The sequence below is a fragment of the Lepidochelys olivacea genome (assembly GCF_965140295.1).
Source record: "Lepidochelys olivacea isolate rLepOli2 genome assembly, chromosome: 1".
NCBI classification, from domain to species: Eukaryota; Metazoa; Chordata; order Testudines; family Cheloniidae; genus Lepidochelys; species Lepidochelys olivacea.
In genome coordinates this window covers 99,712,642-99,731,090 of record NC_140411.1, presented here as the reverse complement: position 1 = coordinate 99,731,090, position 18,449 = coordinate 99,712,642, and the positions used below count along the sequence as shown (strand labels likewise).

The following is an 18,449-nucleotide window of genomic DNA, read 5'->3' as shown; positions in this document are numbered from 1 at the left end:
GGTCCTGCTTGGCTTTCTTGCCTTTCCCTCTTTTTCTTTCTTGTCTGTTCAGTTTCTATGTGAGCTCTCTTCCCCCATACACACTCCCCTACCCAAATTAATACTCAGCCAAAAGTGCCTGGAGAGGTTCTCACACACACACACACACACTTGTGTCTTTGGTGGGTGTGTGTGTGTGTGTGTGTGTGTGCGCGCGCGCTTACAGTTATGTTAATGACAGGTGTGAACTCAACCTTTAAATCTCAAGGGGCTTTTAACTCAACCCAAAAAATTAACTCAGATCAGTTCATAAGAATATTAAAATATGGAGCTCATAACAGTACAAATATATGGAGAGTACTGTAGATTAAGAAATGGTGTAGAAATAATTGGTGCTTTTTTCTTTGAATGGATTATTCATATCAAACCCCATCACAAATCTTGAAAATGTGGATAAAAAAAGTCTATTACTTAGTAATTAATCCCTACCAAGAAACGTAATAGCAAAAGCACAAAGATATGTGAAATTACTAATAGGCCTAAAAGACAATTGTAGGATAGGTATCTGAACAATAGTGAACATTATCTAAAGATGTTCAGATATACATTAATGCAGTATTTTTTGTAAATTTCATCAGCATGATTTAGGGAGTTTTATAAAATACCTTGTACCAGCAGAAAGGATAGAACGAAATAGGGTTCATGAGAAATTGAACTGCTATTCTTAAAAAAATAAAAACAAATTTTTTTCCAATATTGCCAACACAGACTGTTTCATCAACCCAGGAGCTAAATGGGCCTTCCAAATCACCTGATCTAAATTGGTATGGAGTGACATGCAAGTTAACGCACTGAGGAAATCCCCACCAACACAAGAAGGTGGGTTGATGCCAAATCCAAGGGAAAGAACATCTGTCATGGTGAAGTTGTGAGCCCTGACTACAACTGGGAGACTAATCTGATCCCTACACAGCATCCAAAATTGCTTCTTTGAAAGCAACAGCCTGCAGCATGGAACAGAAACTGGATACCCGTTAAGAATAATTTCCTGTAAATGAAAAAATTTCTGAATATTGGGATTCAAATCCACAGGCTCTGATGAAAAGGCACAGGTAACTGATACTAAGATTGAGGGATTTGAATTTGTTACAGGAAGTAAATTAAAGCAGACTAAGCTTTTAAAAATAAATAGGATGGCAAGGAAAATAAACTTCAGTGAAGGAATATAAAAATATTGGGGATCCCTGAAGGTGTGGAAACTGGGTGGCCAGATGTTTGTTTTGCTGCTTCGCGGATGAAGGAAGTGCTCAATCCTGAGAATTTTCCAGTCTAAGGCTAGAATCATCATAGCCACTACCTACAAAGAAACAAAGTAGCAGTAACTGTCAGAATTCCTATCTTTGTTTGTGAATCTCTGAAAGTGCCAAGTCAGTCTTAGGCACTAACTATAAGGACAAGGAATTGTTTGGTCAGTTTGACATCTTGTTCTCCAAAGACCACCAAAAAGACAAACATTTGCTAATGCATGGCTTCAAATGGGACTTTATGTTGCTTTTTTCCTGCACAAATAAGGATTAGTTATGGTGGACAGACATTTTTAACTCTTCAGATGAAATAGACTGAGTAATCATGGCATTGTACTGAATATATTAGGCTGTTCCCCCTCTAAATGAATGGAGCTATTTTGGGATGAACACATGAGCAAGGGCATCAGAGGCCTGGGCCAGAGGGGGAGAAAGTACTTGCAACAAACAAATGTATCTAGAAGGAACACAAGGAAAGACTTAGGTGCATTAAAATCATGAGCTTTCAAGTGGTGGTGTTTGGAGGAGGCAGAAATTAAAACAAAAAAAAGATAGGATAGTATGGTATACAGACCACACTGAGGAATCAGACAACAAGATGGTGGCTTTTGTGGGAGTACCTAACTGAAAAGAGGGTGACTGGATCCTGGTAACAACAAAAGGATGGAGAATGGGAAGAAAATAAAAATGGAGTTGCTTAAGTGAGCCAGAACCATAGAGGTCCCCCAAAAACAAAGAGTGAGCCTGGGAATAGTGTGTGTATATGGGAGCTGCTATAGAGAAATGCTGTTGATGGGGGTGGTGGCTAATATTGCTGTGCGGGGGGTGAGAAGATCTAGATCAATTCACATTGATTCTAGATCTAGCCAAGAATTGTGATCAGAGGTAGCATCTTTTTGAGGTTTCCAGTTTCAATGAGTCATATGCAGATATGACAGGTGGGTGTATTCTGTGCTTCAACATTTGAGAAATTATTCCACTGGCTATTCAGTCTGTCTTCTAATTTCTGCATGGAGAAGTTACTGTCAAACCCAGATATCAAGACATTGGAAAAAGAGACCCTTGCTTTATCCCATTGAGTTTTAAGTTAAAGTTATTCTGTTCCCCTCTCAAACATAAAGCAACAAGTGCAGTAGATATTTTCAATTTGGATAGTCCCTCTCAGTTCAAATAGCAGCCCATTTGACTGAAATGAAGCCTTAACTATAGCAGTATAAATAAGAACGAGTGTTTTCATCCAATTCTCTGACCTGTATTCTGACAATACCTGTCTTTAGCTAAAGCTCTAAGGAACTAAAGGGTCAGTTCCAGAGGCACCCTACCTTTCTGTGCATGTTGATGAATTCCCTTAAAATAATGGTGTTGTAGCTGTGTTGGTCCCAGAATATGATAGAGACAAGGTGGGTGAAGCAATATCTTTTATTGGACCAACTTCTGTTGGTGAGAGACAAGCTTTTAAGCTCTGCAGAGCTCTTCCTTCAGACCTGTCTCCTTCAGCAGCCAAAGTTGGTCCAATTAAAGACATTACCTCACCCACCTTTGTCTCTAAGATTGTAGATGTTAGAGCTGGTCAGAACATTTTCAACTTAATTTTTCCCCTTGGGAAAAGTCATTTCATCAAAACCAAAACATTTTGCGGAGACGTCTGTTTCAACAACTTTTTCCAATAGAAATGTGTCTGAGGGACAGGGTGGATTCTCTGGATTATGAGAGAGGAAGTCTAAAGTGACTTTTCTCATTAAAAAAATGGGACATTTTAACACAAAAACTTTTGAAATATTTGGCTTTCATTCCAATTGGGAACGAAAACAAATTTTGACATCTCAAAAGTCTGAAACAGAATTGTCAATGTCTGGCCAGCTGTGGCAGATCTGCAAGCAATACTTTAAATACTTTATTAATGAAAACATTGTAAGAAGAATTCATGTGGCACTTCAGCTTTTTTTAGCCTCCTGGCTACTCACATTTGATTTTGTAATTTATTGATCTGTTTCTTGCTTGGCACAGGAATATATTTTGGGAGATTAAAAGAGAATTTCATGTGCACAAACTTTTTTTCAATGTATTTCATGTGCACAGAGTAATCCAGTGATAAGAGGCCAAACTTTAGTAGTGTTTTTCCGAGATCCAACATGGATTACTGTAATACACACACTATGCTTTCAGGGCCTAAGTTTAGTTTCTTACTGTCTTTATTATAACTTCTCTGCTTTTAGAACTTTTTCCTGCAAGACCTTTATTGCATCTCTCTCCCATTCCTCCAGACTCAGCCTCACCTCTGTTCTTTCTTTGACCTTCTCTCCTAAAGAAACAGAACCTACTATTAGTGGAACAGCCCATTCAAAATTTTATTTGTAAGAAATTTCACAGTCAGAAAGCTCAAGGGAGTGTGAAATTTCCCAAACTGCTTTCAACTGAGCCATCTTGTACAGAACTAGGCATTGGAAGAGGAGATTAAACAAGGTTAGTTATCAAACAGGATAAACAGACATAGGCCCAGATATTGAAAGGTATTTAGGCTTTGCTGTGCTCAGTGTTGCAACGCCTAACTGATTTAGGAGCATGCATCTCATTTTGCAAATCTCATTGACAATAGATGGGATTTAGGCTTTTAGTACCTAAATCCCTTTTGAAAGGGGGATTCAGGCTCCTAAATCAGTTTGTTACAACACACGAGCAAAGCAATGTCCAAATTCCTTTACAAATCTAAGCCATGGTGCATATTTATAATATTGCACATGCAGCGATCACCATTAAAAGTCACAACATGGTAGTAAGTAAGATAACTAGTCTATTATATAGCTGACAAATGTTGCTTTTTAAATAGCTTCTCTTGGACCCTCTACAATTTTATTTAATGTTCATTAGACTGGCATGAGAAAAAGAAAGATACCAGCTAATTGGTTAGACAGATATTGTCAAAGGCAGCAGAATGCAGGCAGGGAATTTGAGACATTTAATAGCTATATTAACACTCCTCTTACATATGAGGAAAGAGCCCTTTTCAAGGACAAAGGAAACCAAAAAGTACAAGCTGGTTTAATGGTGTAAAGTGTAATGCCTAATAACTGGCAAGCAGCCCAAACCTGCTCTACTTGTCGAAATAGGCATGCGCTCAGGACTGGATGAACGAAGAGGCCAATGAGGACATACCATGAGAGGCTAGGCCCCTCTGGCTATTAAATATCACAAAGCTCCATCAAAAATGGAACTTGGAAGAAGTTCTAAGCTTCCATCGACACTTAATGGTATGAAAACAAAAGAAAGACATTGGCTCTCTTCATTGAATTTTTCTCTCATACAGATCTCACAAAACATACATTTATTTAAAACAATTGAATGTTTTAACCAATAATTTTTACATATAAAAAAGAAAATGCACCAGACCAAGTTAATAATTTTTGATTGGACATCATATCATGATTGATTAGAGACCTAGAGGTCTCTATGTTACCTCTACAGGAAAGTCTGTGCACTCAATAGGCTTATGAAAAGGAAGGGCTTTTAATTTTGTTTTAGGGGGGGGGGGTAAAACACACACACATTTTTTAGTTGTCAGTGGCTTGAAAGTTTCTTGGAAAATTTACTAGCAAGGTGCATCTTGACATCTTCTTGACATCAGTTTGGTTAGTATGTTTTAGAAAAAGAAAGGAGAGTAAAGTTCCTGCAGGGAGAGGGTGACCTCTCCCTTTCTTCCTCCTCAAGTCTGTGGGAGTGTTTTGCTTAGGGTGACCAGATGTCCCAATTTGGGGCTGTGTGTTATATAGGTGCTATTAACCCCCCGGTCCCAATTTTCCATACTTGCTGTCTGGTCACCCTAGTTTTCCCTTTAAATTTTTAGGCTCTCTTTCTGTAAGAACCCTTGTGTGTGTCTTGGGGGTGGGGGAAGAGAGAGAAATGTGTAAGAGAAGCCAATGTTTAGCCAGTATATTCTCCAAGGGGCAAGGACATGACTTGAACATTTTAGGTACTAGCGCCAAAATGTTCAAACTCAGTGCCTAAATTAACCCTCTAAATCCACACTTAGGTTCCTGAATAAAGAAGATCTAATGAATCTAAAAAGATACGGAGCATCTACTGTCCCACATAACTCACTGGGAGTTGCAGGTGCTCAGCATCTTTGAAAATAAGGCTATTTTTATTTAGGTGAGGGTGTGACTTTAGGCATATGTGTGAAATAAATTGACCACAGAAAATATATCCTCAAATCTTCATAGTTGGTATAAACAACATTGCAGATGTCAAGTGAGTCAGCAATGTAATTTGTTTTATTTTTGTTTTTAAACAGAGGCCTAACCAATAACTATAGTGGGAAAATAAAGTAACATATAATGGGAAAGCTACAGCTATTATAATGGGAGGCTGTATTATTCCACTAGAGAGCAAAGAGTTCAAAAGAAAAGAAAATGCTTCAGAATGTTTATTTTCCTGTACAGCCCTATTTTTTAAGTGAGTAATGACAGTTCTTTGTTACTCCATAGCACAGACAGGAAGTACTATGGCAACCAGGCTGCAGAAAGGGTGGAGGGGAAATATTGCTTAGCAACATGAAGCTCGAGACAGGCAAATACTGGTTTAAGGCATAGCTTTAACATTAAAAAACCCACAAAAGCACAGCTAAAAAATAGTCAGTTTCTTAGATCAGAAAGACACAAAGAAAATATAGATCAACTGAAGCAAGAGTTAGACTGAGATGCAGAAGAGGAAATAAGTGAGAAATAAAGGAAAAACAAAATGAGATGATAGCTTGGAAAAAAGTTTTTAAAATATTACATATCTAAAGAGAAGGTTTACATATCAGAAGAGAAGGTTTAAATTGACAATGATGGATGGAAGCTTTTATTTTCATGAATGTGCAAACTCAACCGCAAGGATAGACTTATAAATAGAAAACAGCTAAGACTGTTCCACATCAAATCCAATACTGCACTACGGTAATTATACTCTGTAGTGTCTTAATTGTTCAGGTTCTGGGATAGGATGAAGAGTGGACTTTATTTATCCAGTTTGATCTCCTAAGACCATTATTTAGTGCCAGCTGCCCTTACATAAGTTGGTCCTATAAAGAACTCAGAGGGGATTGTCCATTCTCTAGGAAGATGACAGGAGGAACTCCTGGATATTACCACCAATACTAATAATTTATATAGCACTCACAGTATGATAAGCACTGTACAGGCAAGAAGAGATGAGTATAATATATTTAGATTAAAAATAATTAAAAAGACACTTACTCAAGTTCAAGGCACCCTAACACATTAATGCTGCTGGGATTATTAAATGAATCATTTAAATGGGAACTCAGCCAGCCAGGACCTACCAAAACTCCTTTCCACCTCTTTATCATTATGGAAAGCCCTCCCCCCAAACAAGGTCTTTTGTAGCATGCCTGGAAAAAAAAAATCACCTAATTCGGGCTATTTCTGACCAAGGAGGAAAGCAAGTTCCAAGGTCTCAGGACCCTCACAGAGAATGCCCAACCAGCAGCCCCTTTGCTTTTATAATGAGGTGATCCAGCTCGAATGCCCCCACTGTTGCTATGGCAGTACAGCACAGGGACAGAGGATCCTTCAGGCAGCTGGGCCCCAAGCCATTTAGGGCTTTATAGGTCATAACCACACATTAAGCTCCACCCAGAGACCAACAGGCAGACAGTGCAGATCTCTGAGCACTGGTGTCGTAAGTTCCCAGTGAACCACCATGGTCTGCACCAGTTTCAGTCTCCAAAGAGTTTTGATGAAGAACCAGTCAAGGGGTTGTGTGCGCGTCAGAGAAGTTCTCTGTTGGAAAATACTGATTTGGCAGAAACGAAACATTCCCTAGGAATGTGTCGAAATGTCAATTTCGTCAAACCTTTGAGGGAAACAAGGTAGGCCAGCCTGTCTGATTTTCCACCAAACAGACTGCTTGTCTGCTCAACTGCTGCTGGGGAGCAGTGGTTCTCCACATCCTAGACTCCAAAGCAGAGACTGTGAAACAAAATTCTCTCAGCATCTCCAGAACTTCAGAGAACAGCACTGGCTGGAAGTCCAGCAAAGAAGAAGGGACTCTTGTTCCCGTAAACCTTGATCTGTTGTCATGGAAGCAAACAAAACAATCTTATTCACAAAACAACAAGCAATTTCCTCAGATTGGGAGGAACTCAGACCACCTATTGAGCCAACACAGTCTTGATTAGTTTCTGGTGGTTGGTATGGTAAATCTGCTGTACAAGATTCTGCAGATACTTTGGTGGAGGAAAAGAACTTTTTATAGTGTGTCTGTACAGGAGGCAAATAAAAGAATTACAAAGGTCATTTTTCCTGAAACAGATCAGCCCCAGCTCAAGCACCAGCACTCCAGCCATTTTCCTTCTCACTTCACTTATTGCAGATCACCCCTTAACCAGAGCGATCTGTGAGAATGAAGCTGGTGAAGATGACACATAGGGGGCCACCTCATCAGTGGTAGAAGACTAGACTATGATAATGCCCTATCAAACCATAGACGGAGTAAGCTGTTAATGGAACAAGATTCTCCCTCAGAGCTCTGTGGAAGATTTCTGGTTCCAACAACCTCCTGGGTTGGACCATCAAAATAGGTCCCACACCTCCAACAGGTGAGATGAGCTCTAATCTCAAAGTGTAGGAGATAATGATCAGTCCATGACATAGGGTTAAGACCCAAGTGCCTAACCTCCAATCCCAATCAAAAAGCCAGGTCCAAAGAGTGACCGGCTATATCAGCTGGGCCAGTAACTACCTGGGATTGGTTCATGGTGGCCAGGAAGTAAGAAGATTTATTTAACTGCAGATTAAAGTTGCCAAGAACCTATAAACAGACAACATACTGACAAAGGCATGGGATGGGACTATTATTTATCATTTGTATTACAGAAGCACCTAATCAGTCCCAGGTCATGGACCAGGACCCCCACCATTCTAGGCACTCTACAAACATAGAAGAAGAAGGATTGACTAGAGATGTATGGCATGTATCTCACTAATTCTAGGAGTTATTTAATGTTGTGTTTGGGTGGGGTGAGGGGTGAATAGGTCCCCTTGGATGATGCCTCCCTTGGACTGGTAGATCTGGTAGCCTATTTTCGAGGGTGTATTTTTACTTCTGCATTTAAAATTTTAAATGTTCTATGCTTCCAGTGTCAGATACATTGAGCAAACTCCAAAAATTATGATCTTGTACACAGATATAAAGCTGGCCTCCAAATCCATGCTGTAGTTGCAGAGGACAATAGACACAGCAGAAAGAATAGTTCCCCTACATGGGGAAGAGGGGGAAGGGTCAGGACTTGGGAAGTCTGCCCAGAGGACACCCTTCCCCACACATCTCACAGCAGAGCTCCTTATGGAGTCATTGCGCAAAGCCATGCAGGCTGTTTGGAGCATTGTGAGGAGGCGTGGAAGGGGCAGTGGATTCAGCCATTTCTGCTCACTGAATTGGGTGTCACGAAGGAGCTGCTCAAACCTTAGGTTTGCAATGGCAGCTGTGAAGAGGCATTACTGAATATCCAGGACCTGGGGAGAGAATTCTGTTGTGCCCAGCCGAAGTACATACCCAGTTACTCTAGTTGTGCACTAGGGCACGCCGGAGAAACAACAATTCCATTCCCCAAAGAGTTTCAAAATGTGTTTTCAATCACACACCAGAACAAACCCCAAACCTTTTCAAATATTTTGCAAAATGGAATTTTGAAGGGGAAGTTTTCTATTCATCCATCTGTCCCCTCTGGAATTAACCAGAGAGTCCACCTTGGACCTCAGAAACTTTTCCATCGAAAACACCATCAAAATCAAGACATCTCCATGAAACACTTTAGTATCAAGCCAACAGCATTTTCTGATTGGAATATTTCAACTAAACATTTTTTAATCAGTTCTGCGTACTGTGCTAAGGAGTTATCTTTAAAGAATAAATTACATACACATTCACCATACTTTTCATTGAAGATCTCCCATGCTTTTACTTTTTTGGATAGTTCCACATTCCTTCAGTGAATTAGTGTCATAATTACCAGGGACTCCTAAATAGCATATTCTAAACCCATGTGATGTATATGCTCTGTTTAAACAGACCTTCAGTAAGAGATACTTGAGTGGTGATCTCTTTACTTTGGCCAGTATAATATTACATAATTTTGCATCCAAGTTGGGCAGAGGCCATTGCTTCCCCCAACAGCTGCTGCTAAACGAAGTGATAATTCACAATGACACAAAGGAGCCCAGCTTGTGGGTGGTTGATATACAGTACTGTTTAACATGATACATACAGTTGTGGTATTAGCAGAAGGACAAAGCTCAACTTCTAGCACATTCATAGGGTTGTTTAAAAGCAAAAAGTTGTCAGTATGAAAAAAAAAGGTCTTTAAATGAATTTTAAAAATGTGAACAGCAGGCAATTGCCTGCGGTTTCGATCACAAAATTAGGATACAAGCTACAAAAAGAAGTCAATCTTGCTTTAACGTGATGGAAGCTGACTCAAGGCACTCTCCCCTCAATTCTTTTCCCCTTTGTGTAATGGAACTCTTAAAACTTGTACATTAATTAGATTGGTTGTGATGCAAGACAGTACACAGAAGCATGCTTCACTGTGAAAAGATCACAAGCTGCATTCACAGGCAAACTTTTGAGTGCTTCACTTTGAAACTTTAATTATGTTCATCTGAGGTATGCTTTTGAATTATCTATTGACTTCACACATACACTCAAAAAGAGCACATGTTAAGTAGACTATATGTGGGTATACTGTCATATATTAGCAATAGGAGAAGTTGCACTGTATTGCTTTGCTGTCATCTAGTGAAGATGATGCAAAAGATAGATTTAAAAAAAATATTGCTGACTGCAAGCAAGAGTCCCTGTTCATGTCATGCATCCCAGTCCTGAGCGTGGCGGGTTTGGTCACAAAGACCCCTTTGGGACTGTCACTTGACATGCTGGAATTACCTCTGAGCCCATTTTCTTTGTCACCTTGGGACTCCAGAACCCTGCCTTGTTGAGCCAGACACGCTAGTCTGCTACAACACAGACCCCAGGTCAGGTCTATACCCCCAAAGCTGCAGACTTTAACCAAAAAGTTCTTAGCAAGTCATCTATCTCCTGCACCCAGACACCCAGCTCCCAATGGGATCAAAACCCCAAATAAATCCATTTTACTCTGTATAAAGCTTATCCTAAGCTCAAATTGTCCAAGCTCTACAACACTGATAGAGAGATATGCACAGCTGTTTGCTCCCCCAAGTATTAATCACTTACTCTGGGTTAATAATAAAATCACTTTTGTTTATTTAAGCATAAAAAGTAGGATTTAAGTGGTTTCAAGAAATAACAGACAGAACAAAGTAAGTTACCAAGCAAAACAAAACAAAAACATGCAAGTCTAAGCCTAATACATTTAAGAAACTGAATACAGGTAAATCTCACCTTCAGAGATGTTTTCACAGGCTCAGAATGAATCTGGGCCTAATCCTTTCCCTGGTACAGTTCTGGTTAGTTCCAGCTCAGGTGATAACTAGGGGTTTTCTCATGACTGCAGCCCACTTTGTTCTGTTCCAACCCCTTTTATATCTTTGGCAGAAGGCGGGAATTCTTTGCCTTTATCTGGGTTCCCACTCTTCCTTCTAAATGGAAAAGCACCAGGTTTAAGATGGATTCCAGTATCAGGTGACATGTTCACATACCCTTTGAGACTTCATTACTCACTGGATGGCACCCACGTATACAGGGAGGCTCACAAGTAAACAGAGCCATTTACAACCAATTGTCCTAGTTAATGGGAGCCATCAACATTCCAACCCACCATTAATGGCCCACACTTTGCATAGTTATAATAGGACTCCAGAGTAATACCTCATATTTCTAGCTTCAGATACAAGAATGATACATTCATACAAATAGGATGAACATACTCAGATTATAAGCTTTGTAATGATACCTTGCAAGAGACCTTTTACATAAAGCATATTCCAGTTACATTATATTTATAGTCATAAGCATATTTCCATAAATGTAGTGTCACAATGACTTACTAGTGCAGCACCTCCTGGTGGTGATCCTGAGAATTAGCTCAATTCTAGCCTAGAGTGCCCTCTGCTAGCCAGTGGCTCACCTGCTACCGGCCCCATATCCCTCCCGGACCCTGGTGCCCTTTACCTCAGGGTTCTGCCCCAGCAGTAACCCACAGTCTGGGTCTCCCCTCCCAGGGGAACCCCCCCAACCCTACCTTGCCTCAGTGTCTAGCCCCCGCTCACTGGGCATCATCTAGCTCCCAATTATTGGGGAAAACTGCAATCCGTATAGGCCATTCAATCATTGGCAAGGACCTGCTGCTACCACTGCCTTTGCCTATCCCCAGGCTGCCCCTCTGCATAAGTACCTTTTTGGACCTTTAACAAGGCTTGTAGCCTGGGGGTTTACAGGCTGGAGCTCCCCAGGTCCTTTTGCCCTTCCCTAGCACTGCTCCATCCACAGTACCTTTTGCTCCTTCAGGCAGCTAGATCCATCTCTCTCCAAAGCTAGAGAGAAACTCCTCCAACATCTGGCCCACAGCACTCTTATCAGGGCCAGCTGGGCCCTAATTGAGCTGGCCACAGCTGTGGCTGCTTGCCCAATCAGCCTAGCTTGGCTGCTTTTAACCCCTGCCTATCGGAGTGGGGCAGTTGCCCCACTACAATAAACATATGGAGTGCAACGTCACACTGAGACAAAAAGATTTTTTTCCTTTATAGTTCTTCTGTATCAGTGAGAGAACCTCTCCACTTTCTCATCTATTTAACAGGTTTCAGAGTAACAGCCGTGTTAGTCTGTATTCGCAAAAAGAAAAGGAGTACTTGTGGCACCTTAGAGACTAACCAATTTATTTGAGCATGAGCTTTCGTGAGCTACAGCTCACTTGCATCCGATGAAGTGAGCTGTAGCTCACAAAAGCTCATGCTCAAATAAATTGGTTAGTCTCTAAGGTGCCACAAGTACTCCTTTTCTTTCATCTATTTAACAGTCCCTACTTTCTGACACTCCCTGGCTTTGCATCTTGTGCAGGCATTTGCACTGGTGCAAAATGAGCACTCAGTTTGAGCAAGGATAACCGACTACACTATGTGCAAAGCAGTGGATAATCAAATTTGTGTAGCCAAAATCTTAGGGTGGATTAAATCTGCATGAATGTAACTTCTGCCTATTCTTTTTGTTCTTTAATTGGCTGGAAGTTTTCATGGGCCAGCTAGAGGCTCTTCCCTTTCCAGAGTGGCTCAGTGGGCTACTTTCGAATGAAATTATTTTTAAGCAATGCAGACTGGCAAAGTTAGGACATTGTACTTTGGATTTTAACTCTATAGGCTGAAGAAAGCTAAAGGCAAGCAATGAGTAGATGGTGCCACCTGCTATGTTTCTAACATGACAGCAACAATCTGAAAAACAAATATCCTGTTTTCCTAAAGCCGAGAGAGTCATTACAATCTGTAAGGAAAGATAGGGAAATGAAATAAATAACCCCTCACATCATCCAGGATACTGGGAGTTGTATGCAGGACAAGGGATGGAGAGCACAGAATGGAAAGTGCGCCAAGAATGGTAACTGCTTCTTAGAGGCATTATTAGCCAGCCACCTACGCAGACTTGACTCACACACCTACCTTTAGTGATTTGATTTTATAATGAAAACAGCAGTTTGTCCATAAGATATGCCAGGCCCCAAAGGCCTCCTTATAGGCTACGAGAATCAGAACAGACCTTCCCCAGGTGGGGCCAAACTCTGGGGGCAGCAGGAACTCTCTCTCAACAACAACAGGCAGTAGGAGGGGCAGGGAGAGGCCAGCTGAGGCCCCTTGCCCACCCCACCCCTTCATAGCCCCTGGACTCCAGTGATGTCAGCCATTTGCTTTTTATTATCTGAACTCAAGTGATTTGTGTCTGCTGACTATTTACAGCAGTCTTCCCTTCCCTTTGCCTCCCCTCTCCCTCAAAGTCCCACCAGCCTCACTCTCCTTTCTTTGTGTCCTCCTTTCCCTCTGAATGTCTACAGGTGCAATCCCAGGGTGCCCCCTCATGGCCTGGGGTGGCTCCCTGCAGGTATCGTGCCCCAGTTTCCCTCCAAGGTCCCTGGAAATAATTTACTGAGAGCCAAAGGTCTTTAAAGTAATATTCCCTCCTCTCCTGGGGTCTAATTTATTAAGCCTCATGCAACTCCTAAGAGCACCCCTTTAAATTCAGGATTTCACAGCCCTCCTAGAGACTGTGTCCTTTTAAATACTGGCACCCCAGCCCCCAAACTCACTACTTTTCATCAGGGAATCACAACCCTCTTTCTAGGGACTGTACTCCAGCAGCTTCCTTAGCAGCGTCTTTCCCTAGCTTGGAGCCTCCTTTTGAGTCACCCATGCGCAGGGTGATTGATTGTCCTGAGGGGGATCTAATTACCCTAAACACCTGGGGTAAAAGGGAGCCTTGCCTATCCACTCTATAAGGCTCCTGGTCCTGGGCCCTCAAAGGAATAATAACTTGTGTTTTTCCCTATAATTTCCCTCTCCCAGGCACTAACTATTTCCTGGGACCATCTTCCTCCCAGTGTCCAGTTTGGGTTATTCTGGACACCTGAAATGGGCTATTATTACCCTATCCCTCATACTATCTTAAATGGTACCCTGTTATGGGCCTCTTCTCCTTTCGTCCTCCTTCACCCCACTCCCTTGCTCCTATTTACTCATTCTCCTCCTTCCATTCATCCTGTTCCTTTAAATAATAAGGGAAATGGATAAACAAAAATAAAAAGACAAAGTAGAACTAACAAATTGTGTGTGCGTCTTCACCCGTATCACTTTCCCACTTTCTGTCCATTCTCCCCAGGCTTCATTTGGTTTGGGGTTTTTTTTGGTCAGACTATAAACACTGAGGCTATGCCTTCTTTCTTTCTGCATATTTGTACGATGCCTAAAAACAGTTAAAGCAACAACTTAATGGTGCTTTTTGAAAGAGGCTTTATTACCCTTCTCCAAAGATATCTCAATCAACTGACCAACTTTGCTTTTACCATGGGATGCCACTTTCGTCTTTTAAATTATCAGTAGGGTAATTCCTTTTTTACATATGCTAATTACCAGTATTTTGATACCTGAAACATGCCCCTAGCTCCTGGTCTGTCTCCCATTCATTATCTGCAATAACTGAGATGTTGGGCAGAAAGGTCAGAGTTGGGGAAATATCTGAAACTGAAGCATAACATTTGCTTTTGGAAAGTGAAGCACTGAGCCAAAGAGAACAAGAAGCAATAATATTTAGTGCTGCTTGACTGACTAGCAATGCTCCCATCTTCAGAGCAATTACAAATCTTTAAACTCTCCAAAATATCCCCTTGGCCTATGCAACTCATCTAAATGTGAGACTTATGGAAGGTAGGGAAGACTTTATTGATGGATAATCAATGCAAGAGGAGAAAGGGGCTCCAGGTAGCAGTGAAAAAAACCCTTTAGTCACATTTTCTAAGCTCTTTTTAATTGTAATGGCCACATGGCAGCAATCACGGGTAATAAAATAAAGAATGGAGCAACCATTAGGCATAAAAGTAATTAACAGAATTCTGAACAGGCTAAATTTCTTCCAATGTCAGCCCTTAACAAGTAATAAATATTACTTATGATTAAGGTATAAAACATTCTGGAATCAAACCAACACTTCGTGGTATTTGCCACACAGGCTACTGGACAAGATGGTCTAATTCAGTAAGGCAAATCCTATCTCCAACAGTGGTCAGTTCCAGGTATTATGTGAAAGCGCAAGAAATGCCATGACAGACAATTGAAGAATAAATATGCTCAGGGTAGAAGTTTCTTCTTAACCTCATAGCCATCCTCCTACAGAACTAAATTTATGTACAAAAGAGTTAGAAAGAATACACTATAATCAAAGGATGAAAGTGTTGAGTCATGATTTAAAGTTTCCTCTTGCTACCTAGCCTTTATCAGCTAGCAGTTTCCAGTAGCCATTGTGGTAGAAATGGGATTTGAAGGAAGGCAGAGATAGCGAGGGTGTTCTGTGATGACAGTGAGAAGTTAAGAAGAAAGGTGAGGGTTATTGGGTGGAGAGGGGGTAAGCAGGTGAGAACCCACAGTGTTAGTGTGAAGGAAAGAGTGAGGGTAGGGAGGAAAAAAGGAAGTAGGATTTTGTTGGTCTTCTCTTTGAAAAATGGCCTTCACCATTCCAATCACTGGTAGAGCTGTACTGGTGGAGGTCTTATTTTCTTTGTAGACACAGCCCAGTTGCAGCAATGGCCAAAGAAAAATTGTCAGAATTTAGCCACCTGTCCTAAAATATATTTTACAGTCCTGTTCAATCTTTTGAAGCCACAGGTTCATCATCTCTCAGATTCCAGGGGCCATGTTTAGATACATACTTTGCTCCATGAAAATTCATTTACAAGCCATATGTCATAAATGGGTGGAGATGTGGGGCCAGATCCTCAAAGGTATTTAGGCATCTAGCTCCCATTGATTTTAGTAGAAGTTGGGCACTTAAATACCTTTGGTGATCTGGGCCATAGTTTCTATTTATTCATTATCTTTTTACTTGAGTGGTTTGGAGGCTTTCCAGGTGGGGTATATGGTGCACATATGGCCATGATATATGCAGAATTAAGACCATTTACTTATCTGAACATTTAAAATTTAAAATGATACTATTAGTCATAAACATTTCAAAAAGCTTTTTCAAATGAAAGTTTACCCATCATGGGCCAATTTCTTTTGCCTTACATGTACAAGCAGCCCCAATGAACTCAGTGGCATTAACCCACAAAAGTAAGGCCAGCAGGATTTGGTCAAACATATATTTTCCATAAGGAATTGTGCAAGAAATTAATGACACTCAGGGAGATGTGAACTTCATTGCATGACACATCCATGGCCAATAGTAAAGGAGGAGGGGTACAATTATCTGCTGGGCTCATCTCCCTGAAGTCCCTCTTTTCCCAGAGTATCAGCTGGTAGATGGGGCCAGGGTGCAGGTGTCTCCTGCATCAGGCTCCGCGGAGCTCCTTTCTTCCCAGGCTGGGAAATGGGTCAGCAAGCAGGGTATCCTCTTCTTGTGAAGCGGAATTGTGTGTGTCTGAGTTAGGCTCAACTGTCTGTGCTTCTGTAAACTTTGCGTGGGTGAGAGTTCACTTCATTGCCCTTCTACAGTGCCCTGAAATTCCCAACTCCCATATAAAAGTAGCTGGAGACCCAGAATTCAGCCTCTAAGAATTTTCTGCTAGGATCGCACAGAGTCAATGTCCCCAAATTCGAGTCCCCAAAAGAACAAAAGGAATGAATTTAATTAAGTACCAACTTTATAAAATCTTATTGTTGGGGACACTGGGCACTACACTAGGTAACGCGGGAGGGTGGAAGACCACAAGTGTCAAGGAAGCCCTCCTGCTCTAGGCCCGGATAAACCAAGACCCCTTTTCTCCTTGAACTGTCTGTGATCCTGCATAACTCTGAGGAAGCTAGCACTCAAACAGACAGGTTTGCACACGGCTCGCCAGCCAAGGCCAGCTTCGGCCTGGGAAACAGATAGATAAGGCAGAAATGTTTAGCAAAAACCAGTAACAAATAGGACCAAATAAGGCAAGGCTCGGGCAATGCTACTGAGGAAAAACACAACTGGCTGCTTTAGCTGATTGGCTACGGTATTGTACATGGCAACAGGTAATTGGTTGCATAAGCTTATGTAGTGAAATAGGCAAAGGTATAAAATGTATACTGGAATCTGCTGCACTGCTGCAGGATTTGAGACAGCTCAGTCTCCCTGCGCATTTGGAGCTCCAAATAAATCTCTTTGCTTCTCCACCCCGTTGTGGTCATTGGTGCAATGCACGCCGGGCAACGAACCAGCTGTTGCTTGCCTCGGGCACTCTGTGCCGGCAACATTATGATAAAGAAACAATAAATAATAATAATAATTTCATTTTTATAACATAACATGGCTACTTTATAATCCATAGTATCTTCACAGTTATACATAAGCATAAATAAAGAAAACAAATTAAATCTAAACAGGTCAGTCCCCACAGAAACACACTGAGAGGAAACTAAGAGTTCCCCAAAGCTTAGGCTGAGTTCACCTGAGTCTCAGTTAGAGTCTTTGATCACCAAATCTATACAGTCTGCTGAGTCAAAAACAACATCTTCCCTCCACTTGCTTGTAGAAATTTCAGTCGGAATCCATGCAAACTCTTCCTCCTTCTCTACTGAAATCACTGTTAGCTAGTCAGCTAGCCAATTAACCAACCACCCAGAATAAGCACATAGATTTAAAAAAAGAAACCTGTTACAAGAAAAACACAAAACTCAAAATAGCAAAATAATGACTCTTTCCTCATTATCACATTTAAAGAAAAGTTGATGAATCATACTAGTTGACACAATTTAACTAAAACAGTTTGGTTAAAGTCAAACAATGTTCAAACTATAAAATTAAAATAAGAGAAATTATTTTTGCCTCCCAATTTCCCCTTTCTGTAATCAATACTGCTAGGGCTTCCCTGTTGGAGGGTTAACAATATCACTAACTCATGGGTGGTGGGTATAATAGGCCAGCGGAGGCTCTGCCTCTCTGGGTGCTGCTGTGGCCACCGGACCCCCGGTTGCGGGGTTTGGCGGTGAAGTTTTTGCTTTATTATGCTCCATGCAGGTTCCGAGGTGGCTGAGGCACATATCACCTCCTCAGCCACCTCGGAACCTGCATGGGGCATATCAAAAGCGTCTTCTAACAGACGCTTTTCCCCGTGGCGGGTTGGGTCCAGGGAGGGAGGCACAGTGGGGCTGTGGCTGACCTGGGCTCCTCCGGGAGCTGGAGCTTGGGGCTTCAGCCAGCCATGGGCTCCTCCAGCCAAGGGTGGGGGGCGCTCCGGGCTTCAGCTGGCCCAGGCTCCTCCAGATAAGTGGCAGGGGGTGGGTTGGGGCTTTGGCCAGCCTGGGGCTCCTGCGGCAGAGGAGGGGGGTGTTCCGGGCTTCTCCGGGTGGTGGTGGGGAGTTGTGGCTCCAGCTGCAGGGTAGGGGGTGAGGGTGGCAGGATGTCTTGGGGCTTTGGCTGTGGGGAGGGCGCAAGCGGAAGGGACGTAGCTGGTGGCTAGCCTCCCCAAAGGGGGGCTCCACCGTGCCGCCCACGACTAACCTCATGGGTGGCGGGAGAACCTCT

The 18,449-nt window shown here is 41.9% G+C and overlaps 1 protein-coding gene across 1 annotated transcript in view; it reads right to left on the bottom strand.

Annotated features, from left to right (window-relative positions):
• Nucleotides 1-18,449, bottom strand: part of MBNL2 (muscleblind like splicing regulator 2) — a 363,485-nt gene that overhangs the window by 202,272 nt on the left and 142,764 nt on the right. Inside the window, exon 4 of the mRNA XM_084631980.1 lies at nucleotides 10,704-10,900. The gene's annotated coding sequence lies outside the window, so the exon portion shown is untranslated. The remainder of the gene's footprint in view (nucleotides 1-10,703; nucleotides 10,901-18,449) is intronic.